General features: G+C 41.8%; 1 protein-coding gene across 8 annotated transcripts in view; it reads right to left on the bottom strand.

Annotated features, from left to right (window-relative positions):
- Window positions 1-13,572, bottom strand: part of inpp4b (inositol polyphosphate-4-phosphatase type II B) — a 182,288-nt gene that overhangs the window by 112,175 nt on the left and 56,541 nt on the right. Inside the window, exon 1 of one of the 8 annotated variants that reach the window (XM_014336828.2) lies at window positions 8,802-9,792. The exons of 5 other annotated variants lie outside the window; for them this stretch is intronic. The gene's annotated coding sequence lies outside the window, so the exon portion shown is untranslated. Of the gene's footprint in view, window positions 1-2,866; window positions 3,317-5,500; window positions 6,081-8,801; window positions 9,793-13,572 lie in introns of those variants that run through there. 2 more of the 8 variants (XM_042225038.1, XM_014336827.2) reach the window with 2 other exon arrangements.

Raw genomic sequence — 13,572 nt, forward strand, 5'->3', positions numbered from 1 at the left:
GAGAGGGAGGGGAAACAGGAGGACAAAGGAGGGGGGAACAACTAAGCTGTAGTGCCTCTTCACTTCACTGTGCAATACCTTTTGTGCAATACTTTTGTTAATAGTCAATGGTGCAATAGACCTCAATACTTGAAATGTGCAATTGTGTATCACAAAGTAGAGGCCATCAAATAACTTATGAGATGTGCAATTATTGGCACTTGTTGATTCTTCTATTCCAGCCGATATTATGAGTCTCTCCCTAGTGTTATCCCCTTCGTATAGCTTACAGTTAGTAAATTGAAATATTATATACATTTGTCTCACTTGGCTGATAGTTTATATGGTAGTGTGACGTAGTGTGGTTGTGTGTGTGGTGTGTACTTAAGAACAATTAGCGCGTACACTTTAGAGTATAGTGCAAACTGGCCATCTTGAAACAAATAGCCATGTGTGCGTATGCGTGCCTCACGCTGGCGAAGTATGGTCTATCGCGATAGCTTAATTTCTCTATCGAGTAAAAGTTATATCGCGATACATATCGTTATCGTTCTATCGCCCAGCTCTAATAGTACGTTACTTAGCAACAATTAGACTGTATTTCTGTGCAATGTGTCCATACTGTCTATGAATACTACTTGCTAACAAAGCCTACTATTGACAAACACTACTATCTATTAGCGTCATAAACCATTGAGTGACATCATGGTGGATACATCCATCTTTTATATAGTTTATGATCTATCCGTCCATCAGTCCTGTTTTTAGATGCCCTCGGGTGAGAGGTTGTATATAGATCGACGGTCTACAGGGCTATCACAGTCACACTCCATTTTACACCTATAACCAATTTAGAATCACCAGTTAGGCCAAACATGCACGTCTTTGGACTGTGGAAGGAAGCTGGAGTGCCAACAGACAACTCATCCAGGCATAAGGAGAACATCCAAACTCCACTTAGAAAGGCCCCAGCTGGACGCTACTGTTTGTGATTGAAAGTAGAGGTGGAGAGTAAAACACCACACAGTTTTACACTCCACCTACAAAGAAAAGGTCACAAACAATGCTCTGTCAGCCTGTGGAAATGGGACATTTAAGTCATGACTGGAGTCGCAGCTGATATATGAGAAGCAAAGCTTAATGTTTGACTTAACACAATTTATAGCACTTCTTTGGTCTTTTAGCTACACTTTCACTTCTAATCATTTTTCCTAACATTGCACTGCTTTTTCTCTCCCTCCCCTTTTGGGTCTCTGCAGTTTCCTATATCAGATTAAAAAAAAAAAAAAAAGGGCATCCTGTCTAGTGACCTTTTCTCTCAATCATTTCCTCCCCGGCATTTTCCTGCTACCCCATACAAATCCCCATATTCTTAAGGCAACACACTGCCCCAGACACATTCTTCTGCCCTATCCAGTCGCAAGATGGAAAACAAATGAATGCAAACACAGTAGAGAAAGGGGAACATACCAAAACACAAGGTCAGTGCAATGCTTAAAAACAACCCCAATCTCCTGGACACACAAACGCGAGCATCGCATTCAGTTACAAGTTTATGCAGCATAGTGGTGTGTTCTTATGAATTAAACAGAGCTAGGATCCCCAGCAGGCGCAGCTTAACATGCACAATGTCATATTCTTCAGCACTGACGGATTTTAGCCAATCACAGTTTGCCCTGATAACCCAGAGCACAAGGCACAGAAGGCCATTACACACCGTGGAGGAATATTATATTCCCCCATAGCCATTACTCGCAAGTCGGTACAAAATGTCTGGCAAATCCATTCCTTAGAATCTTTTTATGGCCTCTCACGATGAAGGCTTTAAAAGTAATGAAGCTCTGGAGACTGGTGTTCTTACTCAAAATCAAAGTAGCTATACCACCGAAAATGAGAGAAAGATGAGCAAGAGGAGGAGTAGAGTGAGAAAAGAAGACAAATGATGCTCTTCCAGGATCATGGAGGATTGATTATGACGGTCTACCTCTGTTCCCATCCCGCATGCTCTGGCTCCGTCTTCTTTCTATCAGTCTTTTCACCTGCTCTTACTCATTCCCTTGGCTAGCTCTAATAGTGGCGCCAGTTGGGGAGGTAAAAGAAAAACTTTTGACGTATGGTCTCTGTCGCCAGTTTTTGAAAAAAAAGAAAAAGAAAGGAAAGAGTCAGGTTTAAGTAACAAAATAGAGCTCTCAAAAGCACACAAGATCAATCATGTACGAAAAATGAAAGGACCACGCAGAGCTGACGGACTGCGGGTCTGCACAGCATCCCGAGCACTTGTCTGCGGACCCTTGAAGGCCACAGTGTCTGCTCATCACTTGACAGAGGTAAACGGCCCAACTCAAGCTGTAGATCTATTGATTTTTCTCCATGCCCTGGGTGACAGGGTGACAGAGTGACACACACACACACACACACACACATACACAGGCACCCAGTAAGACTCTCTCAATCATTCCTTCTCTCCCTGTCTGTCTCTCCCTCACGCACACACTCACCAGCTGCAGAGAATACCTGGAGGAGAGGGCATTCATTCACATGCCACACCAACAAGTGACATTTTAGATAAATGGCAGCAGTGACAGTTTGGCACAATACTACGCATCAGGAGTATTATTAACATTTGTGATTATGAACAGATCTGCACCACAGAGGTCAGTAATGTTTACATGGACGCGCTTCTCCCTCACTACAAAGTGGGCTCTGCAAATCGGCCTAATTAAGTCATTAGAGATGTCACGACACGCACTTTATCGTGGCATGCAAATATGTGCACTCAGACGCGAATTACAGCTACAGCAAGTTAAAATTGACAAGGAGTGTGAGGGTACACAGCAAATACATGCAGCACATAAACACACGCACGCACACGATGAAGTCCACTTACAGTTGTGTTTGACAGAATCCTTGCAGCAGCACACCAAGTTAGACAGTGAAAGGAGAGCTATAGAAGTGAGGAGAGTCTGACAGAAAAACAGAGGCTGAAATAAAGAAGAGAGAAAACGGGGGAGGAAAAAAAAGTGATGTTATGTCTTCCTTCTTCCTCTTAATGAGCTCCAGGATGGTCTTCTTACATATGTCCCTCCAGTCCCTTCGTTAGAGTAACTCCATGGATGCGTTGTATTCACTCTTTAAAGAGCAGCAGGCACACTGGCTGACACAAACATGTAAACCGTGACACACACACACGCACACACATATTGACATGCACGCTGCAGCCGCCGCTGTGTCTCAGAACTGGCTAGAGTGAGCTACTGCCGCTACTGCTGTTGCTGCTGTGCCCTGCTTGGTAAGCGAGACCAGCGAGAGAGAGCGAGAAAAAGAGAGGTGGAGGAGGGAGTGACAGGAGGGGAGGGAGGCAGAGAGTCGACACATACAAACAGAGAGGGGGAAGGAGGAGGAGGAGGGTGGAACAGAGAAGAGGAAGAGGCAGAAAGGAAGGAAGACTGACAATTAATGGGTAGAAAACCAAGATAGCAGCACAGAAAAGGGGAGAGAGATATAGAGTAATATAGGGGGAAATATCTAGTGAGAGAGAGGGAGGAAGAGGGAGCGCACAGACACAGACTTGTGTGTCACACTTCGGTTGCAGCCTGTGACTCAGATGGCCAACAGGAAAAGAGACACTTGTTATGGCTGCTTGAATTAACACGAATTCCGACCACACGGTGGAAGGTACGCGTGTAGGTGTGTGTTTACATACAGATAAACACTTCAAAACGAACCCTGGCGTGCTCGAGGATCACACGAGAGGACTCTCTTTAAATTTTTTACTCAAATATTTACCGACACGTGCAGCTGCCGCTGAGAGAGAAAGGGGGGGTATGCATTGATAGAAACATCAATGCATTTAGAAGCTCAGAGACAATGGTGAACGACAACACGCGACACCGAGCTCAGGCTCTAACCAGCATCTGAGTTTGAAACGGAGATTAAGCGGGGTTTAAATTTCCCACGCTGACACAGGGATGAGTAATTCTGGAACAAAAGGCGATTCTCCACACTGGCCCTTATCACCCACGGCAGGTAGACAAGCCAACACAATAAGACACGCACGCATACTGAAACACTTCATGCACACACTCACCCACCCACCAAAACACCTGTTATTTTTTAGTACACATCGCTTGGTGCAAATGCAGTGAACACCGGAGGCCATGGCGATTAGGAATTAACCTTTTAACTGGCCGGGTGTGAAATAAGGAAATGCTAGGCAGAAACACTGGATTTTAAAAAGTCTCTCTGCCTTTAAAGCCATGAGGATTGATGACCCGTGATGGCAAGTGGAAACCAGAGACTGATGCATGGACTCATACCTGCCAAAAGATTATCCGAGATCCTTCCCAGACTGCTAACAAACTGCTTACTCTGACTCTGCAAAAAGAATTTATGCACACAAGAGCTCCTGCCAAATCCATTTGCGCATTTCTAGCTGGTTGCTATTTTTTTTTGTCAGTGATTACTGATGTCTTTTGTGGCCTTTCTTCAGTGTATTCCCATTTTAAATTTCAGCACAGAATAGGAATTAGTTTGAATCTCAGAGAACCAGAGGCGGTTTTGGGGGGTAACTGCATGCATGGAGAATCCTATATCCAAAGCTTGTTCAAAATATGTCTCAAGCAAACGGCAACGGAGCGTGTTTAATGCCGTACTTTGAAGCTTGAAATGTTTGACATATTGCGGATCATAACTGTGAGTTCCTGGAAAGCACGCTGAGAGTAGCGGGGATTTGACTCGCAAGCTACCTACAGTACTGCAGTTAAAATATTTGAAGCTCTTGGCAGTGAAATGAAAAATGAAAAGCCTAAAGAAAAAGTGCTCCTTTATTTACGCTAATTTTAATCACTTTTACCCCCCAACCAGCACATTAAACACACGTTCAGTGACCTTGCATAATTCTGGAGGCAGTCAATGTGTTAGCCTGGGCAAAGACGATAGAGCAAATGCCACTGGCAGCTGAAGTCTTCGAACAGACGGCAACGAGGGATCTCAAGCAAGCAGTCACCCCAAAGCCGGATGAGCACAGACAAAAGCACTGGGTTGTGTTTTCCCCGGGTGAGCCCGTGTTCTCATTCTTAGCTGTCTACAGTCGATATTGTCCTTGCATTCTTCCCCGACCTATTCTTTCATAGTGTCTACCTTGACCTCATTCCTCTTCTTTTGATCTGTTTTGATCTGCCCCCTCACACACACTTTTTTTTTACCCCTCCCATCTCTTTCTTTATTGCAATACTTCTACACAGAAAGACAACTATCCTGCACCAACGCCGCCCATGTACTGGTTTGAATTAAAGCTTTTGGCACTGATTAAGGTGACATATTTAGAAGTTCATTTTTTATTTTGAGAAGAATCCCTCCATCCCCTAAAATAGCTTATGAATGACTCTACAATTTTACCTTCTTTATTACCCACAGATTTATTGATATGAAAATTAATCACCGCCTCTAGCAGCCTGCCAACCATTCACCTTGAGCCCACTCTGCACAAACACTATAAAAAACAAAAAAACTGGATACTTACAGTGCACTGACCAAGGAGGAGACAGGATTGCAGATGGTTGCCTAGAAGTCAGTAAATCTCCTTTTATATGAGGCCTGTGCTATCTCGCAGCTAATCATGTGTTGATAACGTCAGAGGAAACCTATCTCCAGTTTAGAGCTCTGACAAGTTTTCTGCCTCATGGTGCAAAATCAGCTCTGAGGTAACCTGTGTGGATGGAGAGTGGTGTCTGGCACAGGGTGCTGCGATTCCTTTAGGTTCTGAAGGTTGAGGGTTGGGTCCTTCCCAGCTTGTCCTGGCACATCCAGTGAACGCTTAATTAGATGGGAATCTGGATGGTATGAGGCATTAGGGTGTGCCATTCCCATGGAGAAGGTGTTTGGTTTTCAGCAATTGTGGATATTAAGTGTGAAAGTAATGCACACATTGATGGCAGGCACCCAGTGTTTCCCACAGGAACACTGCATTCTAATGAGATGGTCAATAGTATTTACTTTACATGTGAGTGGTTTAAAGTAATGACTGCTCTGTTTAGCATACAGAGTGGAAACATCCACTGGCTTTGCATTTAGATTATGCAATTCTTTTATATTTTATTTATTTTATTTATATCTGTAATTTATATTTCATATTGTGATTTTTTATCTGTATCATGATTTTACAGGAAAGCACTTTGGTGTACTTCGGTCTTTAAAATGTGCTATATAAATAAATTTTGATTGATTCATTGATGTGGATGTTTTAAAATTTGATTTTCGTCAGCGGGGGTCTTATATGCAGCGATGGTGGAAAGTAGGTACACAGTGTTAATTCTGTGGTCTTTTTTCATTGGGACATAGCACAAATTCATCTAGTCCCAAAAAATCTTTTAAATAACAACCAGAATGACAACACATTCATTATTTATTAAACAAAAACTGAGAGAAAATGCAGAAGCAGCATGTTAAAATAAACTAAGGACACCCCGTGATTAACCAGCTAGTAGAACCACTTCTACCTTCATCAGGATTTCACAATGTTGTGGATGATTTCTGGGCCGGTCTTTTTTTAAAAGTTCAGTTAATTGTGGTTTGTGGGGATATTTATGCACAGCTCATACAATGTCCTGCCACATCATTTCCTGTCAAATGTAAGGTTCTGATCTTTGATTGGGTAATTGCAAAACCTCAATTCTTTTCTTTTTCACTCATTCTGTTGTTATGTTAGGTTTGCTGCTGCACTTGGATCATTGTCCTGTTGCATGACCCAGTTTCAGCCAGGTGTTAGCTGTCGGACAGATGGCTCCACATTTGATTCTTGAATACTTTGCTATACAGAAGAGTTCATGGGCGACTGAATGACTCCAAGGGCAAAGTCCTTTCCACCAACTATTTCCACGTTGGGAGGCATTTAGTGAGATGTCAGATAGACTGACATCCCCCTTGAAGGTTTTCCACTTGACAATGATCTTTGCCATTATAGAGCGATGGACATCAGATTGTTTGGAAATGGCCTGACTGTAAAACCTCTCCCAGGTTGATGGGAAGCAACAATTATTTCTCTAGGATCATTGCTAATGTCTTTCCTTTTTGGTACATCTGAATGCTCCAAACTAGCAAACTGCCCAAATTTGTGCTTTTAGAAGAAATGATCAATTAATCAATTGGATCTTTTTGGTTTTTTGTTATATAAACAAAATCACAGTGTAATATGTCATGCTTTGCAGTTCACTTGAAGTTGTATTTACCTTTAGTTTCAAACATCCAAAGGACCTGGTATTTTTATTATGTCCTGATATGTATACAACCTTAAAACCTTTAAAGAAGAGATACCATCTTTTTACTGTGTATTAATATGTATGTTTGAATAAAGATTCTTAAGTCTATTTATACTGAGTCTTTTGAGTTACTCAGCTCTATTGATGCTTTTGAAGTGTGAATTTTCACACGAGAAATGCTTTAAAATGGCAACTGTTTAATATCTTGAAGGCATGAAAAACAAGTGTAGGTTCTATTACAATCAGTTCTATCTTATTTAAGCCTTTATTTAATGCATTTTGATGTAATGGCCTCAAACGATGCAGTTGATACAGTTATTACATGATTTTTAATGGTCTGGCCAGTATTGGAATATTACAGCAGGCTCCTTTCTGTGTACTTCTTGTTTTGTTACTTACGCTAGTCCTAAGGCGTTGCGTGCGTGCTCTAAGAAGTGTTCAGCAGACTTATCTGGATTAAATATTGCTGATTTGTTCTTTGATAGAAAACACTTTTATGTGTTCCTCTAGGGTGTTTTTTCTCTCACAATTACGTGCCTTATTAATATTTTTTTACTATTTATGACTGCTTTATGAATAACTTCTGAAAATCTGTCAAAGGCATCAAATGCACCTACTGTAACACAAGCCTGCCTTGTTGTGCAAACATGAAAATGAAACAGGAGAGATGAATGCCTTCTGGGTTTGGCTTTGATAAAAGAAAGCAAAACTTTAATCCTTGTTAACTATAGTTGTATAGATTATTGAGTGGAAAATTGTGGAAGTGGGCTCTTAATTGGCATAGCTTTCCATGACTTCACTCCTGTGCTTCCATAATTCACTGATAATTCTTATCTATCTCCAGAGTCAGATGATTGTAAATTGCCATTATAGCACAGGCTTAAGGAAAGTCAATTCTTAAACAAAATCATTTAGTGTACTACAAGCACACATTACCACGCGTGGTGATTAAGAACTGAATCAATATCTTAATATCTGAGCATTATTAAAATTGAAGTTTTAGCCATACACTTATGTCAGTACTAAATGCATTTGTTAGTTTAATTAGCCAAATGTTTGAGGGGCACAGATCACTGTGCTGAAATGGGCTGCAATGACAAACAAACTCAATCATTATCTCAGCCTATTATGCAGGCTTTGATAATGTGGCACAGAATATCAAGTATCCATATTTTAGAAGGCTGGAGCTTCCCCAATGAATGATTTTACCACTCTCACATGTGCTCTTTGTGCTGGATCTATATTTGCAGTATACCAGAACAGAACACATGTGAGAGTTGCTTTTCGATCAGATTCCTGTGTTATACCAGTGACATTTCAACAAAAATCACACGTTACATCTCAACACTGTCACCTGAAGAAGTGAGAAGTAAATAAAGCTTTCTGTCAGAACATGTATTTCCAGAATAATACACATGTTTAATATAGTGACAGCAATTCTCATAAGCATTTAAAATGAGATACTTCCTGCTTTTCTTAAACCTAAAGAATCCAGCAAGGCATTTTTGCACTTTGACGAGCACTCAAAGGAAGCTTGTCTTTTCAACCTGAGAGGTAAATACTCACAAGTCGGCTGCTGCGAGACAGTGGTTTCCTCCAAGGGAAGCTCCCTTTAGCATTCTGTCTCCTGCGGTTTCTGTAATACACGGCGATCTATAGAGCCTTGTATGATAAATACTACACAGGAGCGGACAGCTTAATATCTCTCTTCCTCACAAAACAGTTTAAGCTTCCCGAGAGTCTGTGATTCTCCGTAACAAAAGCAACACACACTCAACATTCATACCTGCTCACACATTCTTCAACTTGTCAATGCTTGCCTCCAAACATGAATCCCTTCGTGATGCTCTAGCTCTAGCGTTTCACTTCTCTCTGCCTTTCTTTCTGCTCCTTCTTACTTCACTGGGTTCCTTTTAGTGTCCAGCCAAACTATCTGCTAACACGTTTTCCAGAAGCAGTGTTTTGGTGCTAAGCCTGCATGTGTTTCTGTACTAAACTGCAAATGCTGATTCCCATGTACAGCTGTTTCACTGGTAAAAGCTCCACGTTGAAGAAAGAAAAAGAAAGAAACTGCATCATGCCCTTGGTACGCTGGAAGCATACCACCGGTGCTTTCCCCCCCACGCTCTCGGCTTTGCTTCATAAACTTTAATAGCTAACCCCACTGCAGACTAGGTGATAAAAATCAAGGCTCCCTTCACTCACAGTCTGTAAACATGACTTGGTAGCAGGTCTACAGACTGTACTGCCTCATCCAAATCCCCATCCTTGGACTTAAGTACTACATTGAAATTACAGCACATCACGCCAGTCTCTTTTTGATCGGGTTATTTTTTAATACACTGCTTTTGGCTCTGTGAGCAGAGGCAGATCCATGTGATCAAACGGTTACAGCATGCAAACGTTAAATATCAGCTGCTTATTGCAAAGCTCTTATCTGCTAAAGCTGGTGGGTAAGAACTTCCTCTATTCTGACTCTGCAGTTCAAGCTGAGGCCCACAAATATAGCACAAAAAAATTTGCTTTGCAAGGTTCAGAAGGGACACGCTGTTATCTTTTTATCACACCCAAAACATCTTGCGATGCTACATATAACACTTGTCACTTTGCTGTCATCTTGGTGGAGGCATTAGTATGAAGCTTTCAGTACTCAATATCAAGAAAGCAGACAAACAATGACTGAATGCAGCCTATAATTTTGTGCACAATCCAGCATCCGGTTCCTTGCACTAATTTCGTTAGATCCCCGTGGTTAGAACACAGGGAATATCCTGCTTGCAATTTCTTGCCCTTACGTAACAGCAAGAAGCTGCTAGCTCACCCCGAGGCTACAGGCTGTGCCGGGTTCTCTCTCACATTGGCTTGCTTTTCTTTTTTTTTTTCTTGCACAATCACTCACATGCTCAGACACACAATAATGGTGCTATAATATGCTAGCTCATGCCTGAAGTGGTTGATAGCTCACTTCTTTAGAGAGCATAGCTATAGTGGCTGTGAAAGTAAACAGCTCGGATCAAACCAACTCTTAGCTCCCTTTGAAGAGTGGGAGACAATTACAGAGATCAATGGTGCAGCCCAGAGGTGGTTAACAGCCTAGACAGGCAGAAAGACAGAGATTGATGCCTCATAAGATCTAGAGAGTCTACTCCTCAATGACTTCACTATGCAGCCGAGTCCGGGGCTCAGCGCATCCTCACTGTACATACATGTTTGAATAGTGAGGCTTACCCCGAGGCTACAGCATGCACTCTGTACCTGGGAGCGTTCATCCCTTAGCGAGTGTGATTCAAGCACAACTCACTGGATTAAACCGAAATGTGTTGCTTGTTGGAGCAGCTGTGTGGGTGGAAGGTTTTGTGTGCAAAACTTTTTAGAATAGAGTGGTGGATTTCATATTAGTCTCCACGTTCACGGGATGCACGCAAAAATGATTCTTTTCCCTCGTAAGCATGGAGCTGTGATTCTGAGTAAAATGCAGCTGAAATATATAAATTAAAAGGTTTATTTATTCAAATTATTAATCATCAAGGAAAATATGTTTGACTGTAAACCAAAGAAGTAAATTTCCTTTGACCAGATACCACTAAATGTAACATTTTACATTGTACAAAGTTACACAGAGAACTCACATGCAATCAAATGACTCAAAGTGTTTAGCAAAGCGTGTGATGCGCAGTATGCACCAATGTGCGGCTGTGCACGCAAGTGTGAAAGTTGCATATTGCACCTAAAAAACTTTGACTGTAATGACTGTATTTCACACTGAATTTAAAGCACCCATTGACATGGTAACAACAGGCTCAAAAAAAAAAAAAACTTGCACTAACAAGTGTCAAGTGTCTGTTTGCGTGTCTCAGCGAGGGGGTGAAAGAGGGGATCCGCTCTAGCTGAGTAGGAGTTTCAGAAGAAGCTTTCCCGCCGCTTCTTTTCCGGTGGGATAACGTAAAAATGAGTCGACACGCAAGCCACAGATGACTCGCTCCACCTTGCCTTAGTAAACAACGAGCTGCAGAAAAAGAGTGGGAGAAGTGCCGCTAGCTATTTTTGTTTCTCAGCACACCAAAGTCACATTAGTTGCCTAAATGACACATTTGCCAGCTGATGTGGAACAATACCACAAAAAACAAAAAAACCCCTTTTGAACTAAATATGTGAAAGCAAAATTTGTCCATGGTGGCTCTGAGATGAATAGATTCAGAAAGTGCTTTTATTGTTGTGCACACTCATGAATAGCGCATTAAGTTCTTTAAAAAGAAAAAAGAGAGAGAGAGTGAGAGAGGAAGGGAGCGATAAGATCAAAACAAATATGTTTGTATTTCCTGGGGAGGGGGGGAAAAAGCTTTTTTAATGTCTTCCCACCCTCTTTTGGTGTGCGGCGGGGAAGCAGCGTTGGCTTATTTCTGATTATCATATAATTCCATCGGTGCAAACGGAGCAAAACAGCAAAGCGGGGACAAGAGCCGCCCTGCCCCGCACTCATTTACTCTTCAGTCCTCTTGGGTGAGGGAAGGTGGAGAAAAGCAAAATGCCATCAACAAATTTTAAAGGCAAGCTGCTGTACGAGAAACTGTATACTTTACACACCGCAGTGTTTGAACTGGTGGGGAAACTTATGAACTGCTGCCGTAAAACGCTGCAGCATCACAGAATCCATCTCAATTGAGCTTGGTTTTAATTGCACCCACCCAGCATGAGTACACAGTATGTTGACACCCACACACGAGATTACAAAGACTGCTTGGCCAGAGGCTTACTCACGCAGTGTACACAACTCTGGCCTGGCTGGCAAGCTCATCAGTGGCTCAGTTAGCCGTGGAAAATAGCAGCCTTTACACACACAGACACACACGCACACACAGGCTACAAGCATCAGCACTTTCCACCAGTGTCTCTCTTAAAGGAAACCATTACGCTGCAGGAACCCACGGGAAGGCAGGCAGGAAGGGATTTTCTCGAGAAAAAAAAAAAAAAGCTAAATTACAATAAGCTACTTTTCTTGGAGAAGAAGAAGAAGAAAAAATACAGCCAGCCAAGCATCTAATTCACCTGTGACCCAGTAATTTATTTGTCTGATAATCTGCTATTGCAGGTGACACTAACAATCACCAATAAAATGAGTAGAAAGAGGATACGGTGTGGGGTGGGGGTGGGGGCGGGTTTACAAGGCATGGGCTGATTGTGAGGGAGATATTTGATTAAATTCTCAAATGAATAATGCATTATGAAACTGATCCAGACAAATCCCACCTTGAGGAGATTGGAGTAGGATTATTCGGGGGAAGGTTTGGGAGAGGTTATGACAACGAGGAGGTTTCGTGGAAGGGTGCATTTCAGAATCAAGTGATTATTTTGGGCTTGATAAGGCAATTTGTCACAGCCCATTTATCCAAATTCCACCCGCGTGCAGGAAGGATGTACTATGAGGCGCATATATAGTAGTAATATTGTATATAGCACATGTCCACATTATCTCAACATCTGAAAGAGTTAAGAGAGTTATGGGTAAACAGTTTATTTCCACCTTCCTTATTTATTTTATACAGCTGCTTTCATTCTAAAACAAATTTACGTGAAGCCTATTCCCCGGAAACTAGAAAATGCCAGGTTGTGTGAATATGATCTATATATAAGTTATGTACCTTTTTCAGTTTTTATGCTGAGAGCTAAATCAGAAGTACATAGAGAATGGAGAAGGAAGGTGACTTAAGTGAGTTTGAATGTGGCATGGTTGTTGGTGCCAGATGGACTAGTCTGAGTACTTCACAAACTGCTAATTTAGCGGGATTTTTCCACACTTTCCCATCTCTAGGTTTTGCAGAGAACTGTCTGAAAAAGAGAAAATATCCAGGGAGGGGCAGTTCTCAAAAATGCCTTGCTGACGTCAGAGGAGAATGGCCCGATGGCTTCGAGTCGAGAGGAAGCTCAAATAATCACTCTTTGCAAGCAAAGTATGCAGAAGAACATCTTAGACCACACCAGGTGGCACTCCTTACAGCTAAGAACAGCAAAATGAGGTTAAGATTCACCAAAATTGGTCAAGATTCATCCTGCCTTGTATCAACAGTTGTCCATCTCTTTATTACTACAATCTCAAACCATGTCAAACTAGCTTCCTGAACACAACAGTGAATTCACTGTATTCAAATGGTCTCCAGTCAACAGATCTTAATCCAGGAGCTATGCATCATGGATATTCAGCTGACAAATGCAGCAACTGTGTGATGCTGTCATTTCAATATGGACCAAAATGTTTAAATGACCCTGTTGAATCTATGCTACAGAAAACTAAAGCAGTTCTGAAAGTCCAATACAGTACTAGTTGGACCTTCCTACCTAA

This window comes from Haplochromis burtoni, unplaced genomic scaffold, assembly GCF_018398535.1.
Source record: "Haplochromis burtoni strain Fernald_Lab_line unplaced genomic scaffold, NCSU_Asbu1 Contig_158, whole genome shotgun sequence".
Lineage (NCBI taxonomy): Eukaryota > Metazoa > Chordata > Actinopteri > Cichliformes > Cichlidae > Haplochromis > Haplochromis burtoni.